Source organism: Monodelphis domestica, chromosome 3 (genome assembly GCF_027887165.1).
Source record: "Monodelphis domestica isolate mMonDom1 chromosome 3, mMonDom1.pri, whole genome shotgun sequence".
NCBI classification, from domain to species: Eukaryota; Metazoa; Chordata; class Mammalia; order Didelphimorphia; family Didelphidae; genus Monodelphis; species Monodelphis domestica.
In genome coordinates, this window is record NC_077229.1 from 170,062,858 (window position 1) to 170,081,395 (window position 18,538).

General features: G+C 36.6%; 1 long non-coding RNA gene across 2 annotated transcripts in view; it reads right to left on the reverse strand.

Moving 5' to 3' along the window:
* The window catches only part of LOC103094018 (uncharacterized), a 75,875-nt gene that overhangs the window by 48,087 nt on the left and 9,250 nt on the right, over nt 1-18,538 (reverse strand). For both annotated transcript variants that reach the window (XR_008917545.1, XR_001629096.2), the window contains exon 2: nt 4,140-4,218. This is a non-coding gene — a long non-coding RNA (uncharacterized LOC103094018). The remainder of the gene's footprint in view (nt 1-4,139; nt 4,219-18,538) is intronic.

An 18,538-nucleotide genomic window follows, 5' to 3' on the forward strand; every position in this document is an offset into this window, starting at 1 on the left:
TTTGAATTTTAACTATTTCAAGGGGGGAAAAGGCAATGCTTAGAGAAGAAAACCTTATTTAATTTCTTCAAGGACAAAATAACATTTAATTCATTTTGTTTTGGTCTGCTAAGTGTTGACATTTCTAAATCAGAGAGGAGAATATTTTCCATAGAAAAATCATCTATCAGATAGTGATCACTTTAATTAGTGCATATTTAAGCCCTATTGCTAAGCATTTTACAGTTAATTTTATAATTTAATAAAACTGAACTCTGATCTTTTAAAAATTACAGATGATGGAGGGCAATTTGGAACTATGCCCAAAGGGTGATAAAAGACTGTCTGCCCTTTGATCCAGCTATAGCACTGCTGGGTTTGTACCCCAAAGAGATAATAAGGAAAAAGACTTGTACAAGAATATTCATAGCTGCACTCTTTGTGGGGCCAAACATTGGAAAACGAGGGGATGCCCATCAATTGGGGAATGGCTGAACAACTTGTGGTATATGTTGGTGATGGAATACTATTGTGCTCAAAGGAATAATAAAGTAGAGGAATTCCATGGAGACTGGAACAACCTCCAGGAAGTGATGCAGAGCGAAAGGAGCAGAACCAGGAAATCATTATACACAGAGACTGATACATTGTGGTACAATAGAAGGTAATGGACTTCTCCATTAGTGGCAATGTAGTGATCCTGAACAATCTGCAGGGATCTAAAAAATACTATCCACAAGCAGAGGATAAACTGTGGGAGTAAAAACACGGATGAAAAGCAACTGCTTGACTACAGGGGAGGAGGGGATATGACTGAGGAGAGACTCTAAATGAACACTCTAATGCAAATACCAACAACAGGGAAATGGGTTCGAGTCAAGAACACATGTGATACCCAGTGGAATCGTGCGTCGGCTATGGGAGAGGGAAAGGTGGTGGGAGGGGGGGTGGGGAGGAAAAGAAAATGATCTTTGTTTCCAGTGAATAATGTTTGGAAATGACCAAATAAAATAATGTTTAAAATAAAAATAAATAAATAAAAATAAATAAATAAAAATTACAGATGATGAATTGAGTCCTTTGACTTTGCATGCTAAGGATTTTCTTAACACATGGGAATCTATTTACTTAATAGCAACTAATATTTACAGTAATAAGGTATTCAATACACTTCACATACATTATTGAATTTGAGACTAGCAATATGCTCAAGCAGATACTCCAATTACCACTATTGCTGCTTTATAGTTGAAAAAACCCAGGCTCAGAGAGGAAAGCCCCTCTTTACAGAACTAGTATGTTTGAGAAGTAGAATACAATTCCAAGTTTATCCTAACTAATCCAATGTTCTTTCCCTCATATCACATAGATTTCAAAGGGATATTTGTAGGTACAGAAGTGAGAGGCTAATGAACTAATTGCTCATTAAGGAAGTCTATTAATGGACTGAAATAACACACACATTGGTCTTTCAAATTTTGTATTCACTTCAAAGAAGTGGTTTGTATCTATCAATTCACTCCAGGAATTTCTGAAACAAAACTTTTATATGCTATAATGCAAGAAAACTGTTTTCCATCTCAGTTGCAGAAATGGGAATGCAAGAGGTCAGTCAGTTGTCTACACAGTCTTTTTCTCTATATGTAAAATACTAAGAGGGAAGTTGGGTGGTTCAATGGATTGAGAGCCAGACCTAGAGATGGGAGGTCCTAGGTTCAAATCTGACTTCAGCCACTTCTTAGCTGTGTGACTCTGGGCAAGTCACTTGACCCCCATTGCCTAGCCCTTACCACTCTTCTGCCTTAGAACCAATACCTGTGTATTGATTCCAAGATGGAAGGTAAGGGTTTAAGAAAAAAAAATACTAAGTAAATGCTGCAGTATTTTTTCTCTTTTTAAAATGTGTTTTTAAAACACCAAATGAAATGAGTATTTTCATATATAGCCTAGAACAGAAAAAAAGGATTGTACAGGAAACCACAGAAATCTCTTAAATATAGATTTTTTCTTCTTAAGTATATACTATATATAAGTATATAATAGATTCAACCTGTAACTTTCAAAGTTGTCCAGCTTATGTTTCCTTCTGCACATTAAAAAAATGCTTCATTAACTCTCTTCTTTTTTCTTTTTTTTTGCAACTCTACCCTACCTAATTCCTCCTTCTTTGTTGGGAAAAAGAAAAACAAAAACAAAAAATCTTGTAACAAATATGTGTAGTCAAGAAAAATATGTTTCTGAATTGGCCATATTTGAAAAATATGTCTCATTCTGACCCCTTAAGTCTATCATCTCTCTGTCAGGAAATGGGGAATATGCTTCATCTTCTGATCTCTGGAAATATGGTTGGTCATTTTATTGATCTGAATTTTTAAGTCTTTCAAAGTTGTTTCTCTTTACAATGTTATTGTATATAGTTCTGATTTGACTAATTTTCTTTTTTTTAATTTTTAATTTAATTAATTAATTTACTCATTTTCACTCTACTTCATTACATATAAATCTTTCCAGGTTTCTCTGAAACCTTCTCTTTCATCATTTCTTATACACAGTAATATTACATTACATTAGTTTCTTTGACAATCTGATGGGCATGAAGTGGAACCTCTGAATTATTATTTACATTTCTCTATGTATTGGAGTTTGGGAGAATTTTTTCATATGACTGCTTATAGTTTATATTTCTTTCTTTGAAAACTGCTGACTTATTTATCCCTGGAACCCTAAGGGAAGAAATAGTCATAAGCATCCTAATCCTAACCTGCCAGTCTAGGGAAAGTTTGAAACAGCTGAGTAAAAAACATAAGATATTAGCCTGAACATAATTTCTGCCAGACTGCTTTATGGTTTTCCCAAGTATTTTTATTGAATAGTGAATACTTTAGTAGGACAGAGTATTTGGGTTTATTGAGCACTTTGCTATTATCTTTATTTCTGCTTCTCTGTGTTTATTTTATATATGTAATCTGGTCCACCAATTGAATTTTCTTTTTTTTTTAAACTAGTACCAGATAATTTTGAGGATTACTGTTCTGTGGTATGTATTTTTTACTATAGTATATTTTGAGAACTTCCTTCCCACTTTCATACAGTATTTCAAAAATGCCATCACCATCAAACACCACATTGACCAGTATCTTGGCATCTCATCGTGGGTAAGAATTCTTTTGGACTAATTATTGTGCAATGCTGTCAATTATTGAAGTTACAATGGTACAAAGGATGTAATGTTTACATTAGAACAGATAAATGACAATTATTTTAAAGCTCTGGAAGCAACACCAAAACCTGTATTTGCCAATCTAATAAAAGCACTTGTATCATCTGTAGGCTTGAATTCTTAGTGGTAATTTTACCCTGTGGGTTTGCCATTTGACAGTCATTAATGGACCCTAGTTAAAAATGTTAGGGTGATGCATGCTATACTTTTTGGAATAGGATCCTAGAAATGATGAGTGCCATGTGATCCATTCCTGTGCAGAAAACTGTATTTCATAATCAGTTCAATCTTATGAAATTGATTTTATGCAACCATAATAAAGTATGAAAAAAAGGTCATAAATTGGTCTTGTGACATATTTCTGGTTGCCAAGGAGTCTTTAATTTCAACATAAATGTTCAAAAGAATGTCTAGTGCAAGAAATTTAGTTGACTCTTCTACATGAATAATGCCAGAACAGTATTATGTAACAGATAAAGACTTGGGTTCTATTCTTGACTATAACCCTATTCTCACCCTAACCCTAAATTATAATGGTAGTGTGGGAGTTTGTGATATGTCTAAGTGTGATAAATCTTGGGTTCTTCCTTATCAAAGGTGCTAGGATACTATGGATTTTTTCATTTTGGATTTTACTAGTTGTGGGTTTGTTTTTCTGTTTGTTTGTTTTTTTATTTGTTTGTTTGTTTCTTTGTTACCCAGATATGGGAATTTTTCTTTGTCCACTCCCTGGAATAAGGTGTCAGGTTCTTTTTTCTAATAAATTTTTTGAGGTATGAGTAATCCTGAGGTTGCTGCATTGTCAGCTATCCCCTAGACGTGTTTTCTAAGAATTTGGATAATTCAGTAGGTTGTTTTTTTAAAGCTGTGTTTCCAGCTATATTGCAATGTGTGCAGTCCCATTGCTTAATGAGTAAGTCTTCTCTTGGTTGCTTCTTACCTCTCTGGATTGAGATTATCCAATCAGTAAAATGGGGAAAATAAAACCGGCTCTGCTGAACTCACAGGGTGTTGTCAGTCTGAAATGAGATGATATATATATGAAGACACTATACATAGTACATTATTTTAATCAGACCTCCATATTCTGAAGAAGCAATCCAAATTAATGCAGCACATTTAAATAACAAAAATGTATTAAATGCTTACTTTATATGTGCCAGGCACTCTGCTAAGTACTGGGGATACAAAGGAAAACAAAAACAGTACGTGTGCTCAAGAAGCTTACATTCTAATGGGAGAGATAACTGTAATATAAATAGGAATATATTTACAGAGTAGATTGAAAGTAACATGAGGGGAGTATACTGGCAGCTAAGGATACCTGTTAGGAATTTCTGCAGAACATATTATTTGAACTGGTTTTTTTTGTCTTTTATTTTCCAAATTACACATAATGGAGCTAAGTCTTAAAGGAAGTCACAGATTCTGAGAGGCAGAGATGGGAAAGGAGAATATTCTAGGCATGGGGGACAGACACCAAAACAAAGATATGGAGAAGAAAGATGGACATCACCTGTAGAAACAACAAATAAGACCACTGAATGGTGTCGGAGAATAATGTGTAAGAATGGAAAGGTAGGAAGGAGCCAGGTAATGAATAGCTATAACTGCCAAGAAAAAGAGTTTATGCCTGAATCTAGATATAATAAGAAACCTCTGGAGTTCCTTGAGTAAAAGGGTGACATAGTCAAACTTGAATTTCAGAAAAATCACTTTTGGCAGTTGTGTAGAAGATGAATTAATAGGGGGAGAGGCTTAAGCCTGGGAGTCCAATTTGAAGGCTACCACAATAATATAGGAGAAAGTGGTGACAGACTCAACCAGGGTAGTAACTATGTGAGTAGAAAGGAGGTATCTACAAGAGATATTGTAGAGATAGAAACAACAAAATTTGGTAAGTGATTAGAAATACAACCTCAGAGAGAATGAGGAGTCAAAGATGATATTATCCATCTAGGTTGTGGCCCTGGGTGACTGGAAAGATAGTAGTCCCTGGAGAGAGAAAGAGTGTTAAAGGGTGGTGGTCTTGGGGAAAAGATAATGAGTTCTGATCTGAACTAGTTGAAATAAAAAAAAAAAACCTTACCTTCTGTCTTAAAATCAATACTATGTATTGGTAACAAGGCATAAGAGTGGTAAGGGCTAGGCAATGGGGGTTAAGTAACACTTGCCCAGGGTCACAAAGCTGGGAAGTGGCTAAGGCCAGATTTGAACCTAGGGCCTCCAGTCTCTAGGCCTGGCTTTCAATTTACTGAGCTACCCAGCTGCCCCCTGAACTAGTTGAATTTGAGATGCCAATAGGGCAGTGATGGCGAATCTATGGCACAGGTGCCAAAGATGACATGCAGAGTGCTCTCTGTGGGCACACAGTGCCCCTTACCCCCAGAGTTTGCTACTAGAAAGGCAGAGGGACTTGGGTGGAACTGCTCCCTTTCCCCTCTCCATTCACATCCCCCCCTCTGCTCAGCAGCCCAATGGGAATGTACAGGGGGTAAGGTGGGGTGCTCATAGGCAGCAGAGCTGGAGGGGAGCAGAATGCTGGGGCTACTCCTCTACCCCTCTCAACATTCACTGAGGACATTCCTCACTTCACCAACCCCTCTGACAGCAGTTCAATGGGAGCATTTTAAGGAGGGGGTGTACCCAGCATGTGTGGGGGAGGGATCTGGTACTTTGTCTCCAAAAGTTTTTCCATCCCTGCTAAAGGGCATAAACTGGAAATGTCTAATGAATGATCAAAATGCCTAACATGCAAACATTTGTGTTAGTTGTATAAAATACAACCAATATACAAAACTCAAATTCAGCTATAATTTTATAATAAATAAAAGTATCTCCCTATATAATAATATTATTAGCTGTCTATGAAACTATAACTATCTATGGAAATAAACTAATTGGAGAAATTAAGTGAAAAGGATATATTATTCATTAAGTGAAAAGGATATATTATTCATTTAATCTATCTAAAAGCAATCTAAAACCTTGACAACATGGCACCATGCTCACAAATTGCATGTTGTGCTTATTTACTAGGCCAAATGATCATGTTGAAAAGCATTCTTAGCTCCTTATGGCTGGTTGAAGTTTGGATCCTCCAAAGAGATGGATTAGAGGCAAAAATAAAAGAAAATATATCAAGGTAGATTATAGCAATTCTAAAAAACTTTCAATTAATTGCAACTTGAATACCAACTTTATTCTAACTAGATACTTTAGGCTCATATAAGAACCAGTTTATCCCTGGGATCCCCTTTGGAGGTTGCCTCCTAGATGTGACTCTAATTAATTCAAATGGTCCATATGCAATAATAATAATAACCAATTTATATGCTACTTTATGACTTACAAAAGTCTTTCCTTACCCTGGAGGTAGTTTATGATTCCAAGCATTCCAGGTAGATTTGAGCCTTTCTAGGCTTCCCAAATCACATTTCCCGAATATCTTTATGATTTAGATTTGGAACTGGTCCAGTTTTTCCAAGACTAATTTGATGGAAATAATTTCCTGATGGACCCTCAAACTAATTCCAGATAGCTCTGCAAGAATCTCTTTTCTATGACACCTGATATATCTAATCTCTGCTTGAATATCTCTAAATGACAGAGAACTTACTCCTCAAATTCAGTCCATTCTATTGTTGGACAGTTCTAGTTGTTAGGAAGTGAGTTTTTTTTTTTCTTATCTTGAGCCAAAATCTTCATTAGAATTCTTACCCGTTTATTGGTTTTAATTTTCCTCCTAGGAACAACCTAGAACCTATCTATTTTCTCTTTTACAAAAATAAAGTCCAAGTCAACTCAGAATTTAAGTCTGACATTGCAGATTTGCCACATCTCATTAACAATGTGAATGTGAATATGGTATGTGGAATGTGAAAAGGATATGGATTGGTGGACTAGAAACATATCTAGGTTATTATGGACATTCACCTCACAGTGTTCAGGCCCAGCCACTGGGGAAATCATTAAAAAAACTGATCTAATCTAGGACTCAGTTATTTGACTAATGTGCAAAAAGGTGTTGTCTTCTCTAAAAGGCATCCCAACCAGTCTGAATGATGAACAATCAGAACAGCAGAAAACAATGTTCTTTGGTTCATTTCACCATAAATTATACAGTATTTATCAAAAATGTTATTCCTCACACCCATTTGTCAAAAAAATTTTTTTTTTTAAATAAAGTTCTTACCCATCCTTTTTCTTTTTCTACCCCCATAAGGGTATGGGGCAGCTAGATGGCATAGTAGATACAGATTGCAGGACCTGGAGTCAGGAAGACTCATCTTCCTGAGTTCAAATCTGGCCTCAGACACTTACTAGCTGTGTAACCCTGAGCCAATCACTTAACCCTGTTTGCCTTAGTTTCCTCTATTATAAAATGAGATGGAGAAGGAAATGGCAAACCATTGCAGTATCTTTGCAATGAAAATCCCAAATGGGACCACAAAGAGTTGGACATGATAGAAACAACTGAAGAACAACAACAAAATAAAGGCATTCTCCAAGACTTTGTTTATAGCTAGCCCTTTTTTCCCTTTGAAGTTTCTTTCAAAAGTACCCTCCTGGGGGCAGCTGGGTGGCTTAAGGAGGTCCTAGGTTCAAATCTGACCTCAGACACTTTCTAGCTATGTGACCCTGGGAAAGTTACTTAACCCCCATTGCCTAGCCCTTACTGCTCTTTTGCCTTGGAGCTAATACACAGTATTGACTCCAAGATGGAAGGTAAGGGTTTAAAAAAAAAAAAGCCTCCTCCTCTCCCATGGTTTCATTCTCTATAACTCTTCCTCAGACATTTTCTATACTAAGATTCAAGTTCCACAACAAGAATGATTCTTGTAATCTCCGTCTCCAGCTCTAATTTGTGGGCTTTTATGAACTCCTGGACTTCCAGTCCTTTATTTCCAATGATGTATTGAATCTCAACTTGATATTTTACCTTTATCTCATATTCAAAATATTTAAAACATGACATTTTCCTTTTTTAAACTCTCCCCCAAACCAGTTCCTTTTTCTAATTCCCTATTATTGTCAACCATATTACCATTCTCTTAGTTATATAGTTTAAAAACTTCAGCATCATATTTTTTAACTTAATTTTTTTCCAATTTCATATACAATATTTAGCATGTTATCTAGCATGTTGTGAATCAGATCCTCTCCTTCCCTCTCTTCTCCCTTCCCCAAGGCAGTAAATAGTCTGATATTGGTGCCATCAGGCAATACATATGAAGACAGATACAAGGAAAAACTCATGAAGGAAATGAAGTGAAAAATGGAAGGCTCTGATCTGTGATCAGACTCCAACAGTTTCTATTGTGACTATGGATAGCATTTTTCATCATGAGTTTCTTCGGAGTCATCTTGGAATCTTGTGTGGCTGATAACAGTTTAATCTTTCATAGTTGATCATCATACAATATTTCTGTTACTATATTTAGTGTTTTCCTGGTTCTGCTCACTTCACTTTGTATCAGTTCATATGTCTTTCCAGGTTTTTATTAATTCATCCTGTCATTGATTATGGTGCAATAGTATTCTGTTACAACTATATGCCACAACTTGTTCAGCCATTCCCCAGGTAATGGACACCCCATTTCCAATTCTTTGCTGTTACAAAGAAAGTTGCTAAAAACATTTTTGTATAAGTAGGTCCTTTTTCTGTCTTTGATCTCTTTGGAATACAGACCTAGACATAGTATTGCTGGGTCAAAGCATATGCATAGTTTTATGACTCATTGGGTGTGGTTCCATGCCACAGGCAAGGTCCAGCCTCACTCCCAACTCCAGGGGTTCCCAACAGATGGAGAATGATCAGTCATGAAAATAACAAACAGAAGACAGCTTAATCATTATGGCCATGGGACTGATTTGCATCTGATAGCTGCTCAGCCATCCCCAGGCCTGGTGTTTATTTTTATACCCATTTTCTCGGCACACAGATACATTACCCAACACACATGTTCAAAGAGAGATAATTGGAAAAGTGATACATTAACTTTTAACAAATCACTTGATTAACATTCTATATTCTTATATTGTGATTACAGATAGCATACAAGATAAATGATTTCATCACAGGTGGCTTAATTTTCTCATTACCCTGTGAGGAGTTTTGAGCTTACAAACAATCAAGGAAAATTACTTATTGCTTTTAATAAAATGGAATAATTAATCAACAGTTTTTAAAAGACAATTCAACAATCGTACCATTGAGGTTGAGGGGTACTGGGAACACAATTCAAATTTAATATTAGACTGGTCATTTCTTAGGGTTTCCTAGGGAGTTTCCCACTGGCGAGTTACTGGTTTGTGTAATCAAGTCATGGAGGCATATTGAAGGTTGATGTACTTGTACTTATTGTATGGGCCTCTATGATTGATTTGTATGCTGGCTTCATGAGAATAGGTTTCTGTGAGTGGGAATGTTTTGGGCTTGGCCTGTAGCTTCCGTTTCACTGGGGATTATGTACCTAAGTAAAAGTTAACCCATGATAGTCTTTTGGGGTTGGGTTTGGGGGGTTTGATCTTTTGGTGAGGTTTTGGGGAATCAGGGTACAGGTCTTGCATTTTTTCCTTCTGAGACTAGGGGGAATAATAATCATGTCAATTCCAGGGGTAAGGGATATTGATGAAAGAGGTCATGTAAAGGGGACTGAGTGGGCAATCACATCTTGCCAAGGGCCTCCTTAGCTACCACGCGTGACTCTGTCAAGGCGTCATAGCCTGATGGCTCCCAGTAGTTCCAGATTGCTCTTCAGAATGATTGTATCAGTTCAGAGTTCCATCAATAGTGTATTAGTGTCCCAATTTTCCCACATTCCCTCCAACATTTATCATTTTCCTTTTTTGTCATATTAGTGAATCTGATAGGTGTGAGGTGGTTCCTCCAAGAGTTTTTTTTAGTTTTTATTTCTCTAATCAATAAACATTTTGAGCATTTTCTCATATGACTAGTTTGAAGTTTTTCACCTAAAATCTGCATGTTCATATCCTTTGACCATTTATCATTTGGGAAATTTATTCTATTCCTGCCCTCAAGGAGTTGCCATTCTATTTTGTTTGTGGAATGAATGGATGCTGTCACATGTTCAATATTGTACATTTTGGAGGTGGAGAGGTTTGGGGATGGGTATTGGTGAGAAAAGAGAAGCAATTATTTAGGAAATCTTTTTAGGAGATAAGTTATGGAGATAATAGTGGGGTAGAACTGCTAAGGAGTTGCAAAGGCCTAGCTAAACTTGTATTGAATAAAATCTGCTTGATATTTTTTCCAATGTTTTTATGTGTTCCATTGAGTCTTTTATAAAAATGGCATTTAGTGAATGTTTGTTAAATGAATGAGTGAACTATAGTTTCATAAGCTTCTTCAGTTGTTATACATATTATCTCTCCCTAAATAGGAAGGCTGGTGTTGTTTAGTCATTTTTCAGTTGTGTTTGATTCTTTGTGACCCCTTTTGGGATTTTCTTGGCAAAGGATACTGGAGAGGTTTTTCATGTCCTTTTCCAGCATTTTACAGATGATGAAACTGAGGCAATCAGGGATAAGTGACTTGCCTAGGATCACACAGTAAGTGTCCAAGGCAAGATTTGAACTCAGGAAGCTGAATCTTCTTGACTCCTGGTCTGGCACTATGTCTATTGTGCCAACTAGCTGCCCCATGCCAGGAATATAACACATTAACTGGTCATTCCCCAATTAATATAATGGGCTAATTGGCATAGTGGAAAGCCTTTTAAGATTTGGACTTCTAAACCATTTCCAAATTGTGCTACCAACACTTTGGCCCTTCTCTTTCTTTCACTAAAATCTGGACTCTGTGCCTGGACACTCAGTTCTAAGAGATGTGCTTTCACCTTAGATTCTCTAGAACTGAGCCATCACATCATTCACTGGCTGTGTCCAACCACATAGGCCACCATATATGTACTTGTCCTTCTCCCTCCTTTCTAATTCAAGCTCTCCTCTATGGCTTGTCTTCTTTTATTAGAACATGAGTTTTATGAGGTCAGGGGCTCTCTTGATTACTTATATTTGTATCTCTGGCAATTAATACAGTGATTGGCACATAGTGGATGCTTAATCTTTTAAATTAATTTATTCAGTCAGTTTGCCAGATAACACCTGGTTTCAAATCCTGACTCACTCTAGTTGTTTGGCTCTGGGCAAGCCACTCATCCTTTCTAAACTTGCTTTTCCTCATCTCTAAAATGCATGTAGTACCTATTTTAAAGGACTGTTGTGTGACAAACACTCTCAGCATTATGTATAAAAGCATCTTGCAAGTCTTAGAATGTTATATAAATGCATTATTATTTTTGTATTAGAAGAAAGCACAGCCCAGTAAAAATGGAATGCAGAGGAACCAGGAGAATACTATACACAGAGACTGATACACTGTGGCACAATCAAATATAATGGACTTCTCTACTAGTAGCAATGCAATGACCCAGGAAAATTCTTTTTTTTTTTTTAGGATAATGGAATTTATTTTAATTCCTTCTCATTTTTATTTATTTATTTATTATTATTTTTTCAATTTCAAACATTGTTCCTTGGTTACAAAAATCATTTTCTATTCCTCCTTCCCCACTCCCTCCCACCCCTCCCATAGCCGACGCGCAGTTTCACTGGGTATCGCATGTGTTCTTGATCAGAGCCCCTTTCCATGTTGTTGGTATTTGCACTAGATTGTTCATTTAGAGTCTATATTCCCAATCATATCTCCTTCGACCCATGTCATTAAGCAGTTGTTTTTCTTTAGTGTTTTTATTCCCAGTTTTTCCTCTGGATGTTGTAAAGATTAAAATTTAGGGGAGAGGGGGAGACTGAGGCAGGTAGAAATTAGTTTCTCTCTGCAAGGAGTATTATATTTTTTAGAGGTTTATTAAAGTTAAGGATTAAGAATATACAAGTAAGAAACATGTGCCTAGGCCAGAGGCCTAGACAAAATAACCTCACATCATGGAAGAGACGCCTCTGCTCCAAAACGGAAGTCCAAAAGGGCCGAGCCCTTCAAAAGCCTTTGCTTAAATATCTTCTCGATCTCGGCCCAGGTGAGATTACAAGGCATTCTGGGGAAGTGGAGCAAAGGCTCATGGGGATTGTAGTCCTGTATTCGAGTCTATTTTTTACAATGTGGATAGTGTTTTTTCTCCTGTAGCCCTCTTAGTTGTTCACAATCAATGCATTACCACAAATGGAGGAGTCCATTACATTTGATTGTACCAGTGTATCAGTCTCTGTGTACAATGTTTTCCTGGTTCTGCTCCTTTGGCTCTGCATCACTTCCTGGAGGTTGTTCCAGTCCCCACGGAATTCCTCCATTTTATTATTCCTTTGAGCACAATAGTATTCCATCACCAACATATACCACAATTTGGTCAGCCATTCCCCAATTGAAGGACAACCCCTCATTTTCCAATTTTTTTGCCACCACAAAGGGTGTAGCTATGAATATTCTTGTACATGTCTTTTTCCTTATTATTTCTTTGGGGGTACAAACCCAGCAGTGCTATGGCTGGATCGAAGGGCAGTCTTTTATCGCCCATTGGGCATAGTTCCAAATTGCCTGATCCAGGACAATTCTGAGGGACTTATGAGAAAGAACACTATCTGCCTCCAGAGAAAGAACTGTGGGAGTAGAAACACAGAAGAAAAACAACTGCTTGATTACATGGTTTGATGGGGATATGATTGAGGATGTAGACTCTAAATGATCATCCTAGTGCAAATATTAATAATATGGAAATAGGTCTTCATCAATGACATATGTAAAACCCAGTGGAATTGTGAGTCAGCTAGAGGGGGGGGTTAAGGGGAATGGGAGGAGAGGAGGGAAAAAATATGAATCATGTGACCATGGGAAAATATTATAAATTAATTAAATAAAATGTTTCAATTAAAAAAATAAAAATGGATGAATTTAAAATTTCATCTAATGCTCTTTATTTTATCCAAGAGGACACAAGAAAAATGTTGCTGGAAGTGGCATCATATTATAATGGGAAAGTCTTGCATTTGGAGACTGTGCTGGATTTTAACCTCAGTCCTACTACTTATTAGCTTTGTTGTCCTTTCTTAATCAGTCTATCCTGATTCCTCCTTCCCCTTCCCTCACCCCTATGATGAGTGGTTGCTCCTCAGTCTTCCTTAAACTGTAATGATGTAATCTCCTTATGGGTGAGGACTATTTTGTTTTTTGTTCTGTGCCTGGCATCTACTTGTGCTTGATATATGTTGTTGAATTTAATTGCATTAAAAAAGCAAGGTGGGAAATTTCAACAGATAAAATTAACTCAAACCACAAAATTGGCTACAAATTATCCTACCTGAGTAAAGAAAACCTCCCCCTGAAATGGGACCTTAATGCATCATTGGTGGAGTTGTGAACTGATCCCACTATTCTGGAGGACAATTTGAAGTGATATCTAAAGGGCTTTAAAACAATGCATACCCCTTGATCCAATAATACCACTACTAGCTCTGTATCCCAAAAAGATTGAAAAAAGGGGGGGGGGGGAGGAAGAACTTACTTGTACAAAAATATTTATAGTAGCTCTTTTTTTGTGGGGGCAGAGAAATTAAAATTGAGGGGACATCCATCAATTGGGGAATGGCTGAACAAATCATGGTATGTGATTGTGATGAAATAATGAGGAACAAGAGGATTTCAGAAAAAACGGGACTTACATGAACTGATGCAGAGTGAACTGAGCATAACCAGGATAACACTGTACAATGACAGCAATATTTTCTCATGAACTGTGAAAGACTAAGCTACTCTCAGCAATACAATGACCCAAGACAATTCTGAAGTACTTATAATGAAAAATGCTAAACCACCTTCACAGAACGGCCTGATAGACTCTGAATGCAGGTTGAAGCATATCATTTTTGACTTTATTTTATTTGTGTGTGTTTCTATTTTGGGGATTTGGTTTTTTATATGAGTATTCTTTCACATGACCAGTGTGTAAATATGTTTCACATGATCACACATGTATAGTCCAGATCAAGTCATTTGCCATAGTAGGAGTAGAGAGAGAGAAGAAGGGGAAGGTGACAATTTGGATTTCAAAGTTTTAGAAAATTTATATTGAAAATTCTTCTTGCATTTAATTGGGAAAGAAAATAAAATTTTTTAAATTATAGCAAGAAGTAAAAAAAAAAAAGAAAACCTGTACCTGTTTTATGAGGAGAGTAAGCAGAAGATAACATCAAGATTCCAAACAATGTAAAGGTCTCCAAAAAGGCACCAAACTTTTTATCATATTCAGTTATATAGTACAAGAGTAGCATGGCATAATTGATAGAAAGCCAGCCTCATAAACCATGGAATCTTCAATCCAAGTCCTTCCTCTAAAACATACAAATTGTGTGATCCTGGGCAAGCTTAACCTCTTAGTGCTATTGCCAATTCTCTTAAGACTACAAGATACAAAGAATATACTAACCTGCATTGGCAGAGGGAGTTCCCTCTAATTTCTATCCAATTATATATTATTTTTTGTCCTAACTTAGACATTGGAAAAGTGTAAACAAGAGTGTGGTCAACTCTTGGAATCAATTCTGAGGCAAGTGGTAAAAAGCTGATTTATAAAAAGAAGTGAAGTGTCATCTCCATATTTATAAGCTAACAAGCTTTTATGGATAATGAATATCAAAACAATGAAAAAAAATGAAGAAAGATCATTTGAGGCTTTGTGAGTGGGCTGTAAAAGTGTGCTGAGTGCTAAATTAAGGGGGTAGCAAAGGGATGAATCTAGATAAAATACGTCAATATAACTCCTGACTTTACACCCTTTTCTCAGATTCCTTTCTCCAGATGTCTACCAGGATTTCTCCAACTTGACATATTAACATGATAAATTAAATTTTAACTTGTTAATCATTTATCTTCTCCTTCCCCAAGCATGTGACATGATCTAATTTATCACCCTTTTCCTATAGAATCACAATCTTCCCAATCTTGTTTAACCCACAGTGTAGAAACTTTATAGGTTTTTTTTTTAAACTCATTCCTTCCTTTGCCCCATAAATGAAAGCTAAGTCTTGATGAGTTTTTTTCTGCAATTCTTTGCTAACTAGCTTTTGGGTATTTCTGCCCCTATTCTAATCCACCCTCCACTCAGTCACTAGGGCAATTTCCCAAAAACTTGGGTCCTTTCATGCCATCCTCCTACTCAATAAACTCCAGTGACTTCCTATTGCTTCCGGAATCATGTAAAATGCTATATTTGGCATTCAAAGCCCTTCATACTTTAGCATCCTCCTGCCTTTCTATTTATTCTTCTTATGCCTTAATCTAGTACTTTGTGATTGAGTGAAACTGACATCCTGGCTATTATGTCAACAAGACACTCCATCTCATGGCTCTGGGCATTTTCTCTGGCTGTCTCCTGCCTGGAATGCTCTCCCACCCCTGCTCCAACTACAAACTTCTTGATTTCCTTTAAATTCCAACTAACCTCCCCTTCTCCCATACAGGAAGCCTTCCTGAAACCTTCTTTTTTAAAAAAATATTTTTTGAAATCTATTTGTTACGTTAAAATTCACAGGTAACTCCTTCCTTCCCCTCCCACATTAGATAAGGCATCATTTGACAAAAAAGATCTGGGTATAAATAAAATTATGTCTTGCTTATTACTATTTATCAGTTCTTTCTCTGGAAGTAGACATACACATCTTTCTTGAAACAATATTTCAAGGCAGAAGAGTTGTAAGGGCTAAGCAATTGTGGTTAGGTGCCTTGCCCAGGGTCACACAGCTAGGAAGTAGCTGAGACCACATTTGAAGCCAGGACTTTAAATCTCTAGGTCTGGCTCTCAATCCCCTGAACCACCTGGTCGCCTTGTTTTACTCTTCATTATTTCATGTAGACCTAATCCTTCTTAAGTCTAGTGCTTTCCCTCAGATATTTCCTTCTACTCCTGTGTATAACTTGCTTCATATCTATTTGTCTGAATGTTGTCTGTCTCGTTAGATTTTAAGGTTCTTGAGGGCAGGGACTATCTTTTGCATCTTTTTTATTCCCAGTGCTTAGAATCATGACTGGCACCTAGTAGGCACTCAATAAAAGTTTATTGATTAGTTGATTGTCATTTCCACAGTAGACATAACTATTTTCATATGTATCAGGATTTAAGCTCTTTGGTTTTTTTTTAAGCCCTCTTTGAGGGCAAGGAAGGGCTGTTTCATTTTTACCTATATATTCATTTTATTCAGCACAGTGTCTGGTACATTTTAGCTGCTTAATAAAAGGCTTATTAATTAATTGCTTTCACCTCATATCTACACTGCTACAACAGATCCCTTAGTTGATCTCTTTACCTTGAATTTCCCTGGTATATAATCTTTCCTATATTTAGTTGCTAAAAGTATTATCAAACATTATTTTCATCATTTTAATACCTGTTCAAAATTTTATGTTGACCTTTGTCAAATGAAATCCTCAGATTGACATTCCAGACTCTTCATTAACTAACCTTCCTCTATATCTTAGCAATCCTCATCTCTCTTTACTGCCACAGAAGGTCCTTGTATTTAGCTATTAAAGTTCATCAATCTTGATTAACCTGCTAGAATTAACATCAAAATGGGAATTTTTCCTGTCCTCATCCTTTTATATATGACACCTTACTCTTTGTGATTCTATTGCCACATTTCCCCATTTTTCTTTACAAAGTATGTTATTTCATTGGCAAGTTAATTTTTTTTGTCATTTGCTTATTTGTTATTAAACAAAATTTTGTTGAATATCTTTATCAACTCCCCTGTCCAGACATAACTTTAGTGACTTTGAAATTTAACTAAGTTTGTAGAGTCTCAGAAGCCGTAGTAAACTTTTTAAGAATATGATGGACAATACAAGAATTGTGAAAAGAGCACTGGAGTTTCAGAAGACCTAGAAATCAGAACCTGAGGAAACTGAAGTTAGGTTCTAAGTGGCAGAGCTTGGATTTAAACCCATGTCCTTTACCTTCCAAAACCAATGCATCAGGGGATACTAAACTATCATTTGGAACTACTACTTATTTACCTCTATGATCTAAAACAAATCATTTCATTTCTCCAGGCCTTGGTTGCTGGGGGTAATCAGACCACGACGCCTTGACAGAGTCACATGTGGTAGCTGGGGAGACCACAGAGTGGTTCTTGGCAAGATGTGACTGCCCACTCTATCCCCTTTACATGACCTCTTTCAGCAATGCCCCTACCTATGAATTGACATGATTATTATTCCACCTAGTCTCAAAAGAAATAATGCAAGAGCAAAACACCTGTACCCTAATTCCCCAAAACATCACCAAAAGATCAGACCCTCAAACCCAAACCCAAAAACTATCATGGGTTAACTTTTATTTAGGTACATGATTCCCAGCAAAACTGTAGCTACAGGCCAAGCCCAAAACTTTCTCATGAAGCCAGCACACAGATCAATCATAGAGGCCCATACAATTCATACAGGTACAATACAGGTACACTAAGCTTCAATATGCCTCAGTGACTCAATTACACAAATCAGCAACTCAAACTCCCTGGTAAGCCACCTGTGACGAAATCACTTATCTTGTGTGTAACCTTTATTCTTTCTGTAATCACAATATAAGAATATAGAATGTTAATCAAGTGATTTGTTAAAAGTTAATGTATCACTTTTCTAATTATCTCTCTTTGAATATGTGTGTTAGGTAATGCAATATGCATGCCAAGAAAATGGGTATAAAAAAATCAAGCCTGGGAATGTGGAGCAGCTTGTTACAGACAAAAGAGTGGTTGCCATAAATTGTGACCGTGAAAATGTGGGTTCAAGACTGTTAATTGCCAAACTGTAAAGATAATTTTTAGTGTCTTGATTTAAATAAAAAATAAGTGGTTGCCATGGGAAAAATTCCCAAATATGAAATACCCAAGTCAGCTGGGTTTTATGAAGATTTTAATTAATATGAATGAAGGAATTAAAGAAAGGGAGAGAGACAGAGTAAAAGGAAATAATAGGAAGGCTAGGGCCTAGGCCTTTCTTTTAAGAGAAAAAACTAAGTAATTCTTTAATCACTCACCACAAGATTGTCCCAAGCAAAACTCTAGTGTTCAGAGAGACCTTCCAGTTCAGCTCCTGAGCTCAACTGATCCGAACTCCCCTGAACTGGTTTAGACAGCTCCTTTTAAAGAGAATTTTCTCCTATGTCACCTCCCCTAAGTTTTCACATCTACCAATCACACTAGACATTTTCCAAAGGACAATTTCCAAAGAATTCCAAAGGAATTCTTAATTCACATCTTGTTATCACCTTCTCTGGGTAGACTAAAACTTCTGAGTATTTCACACCT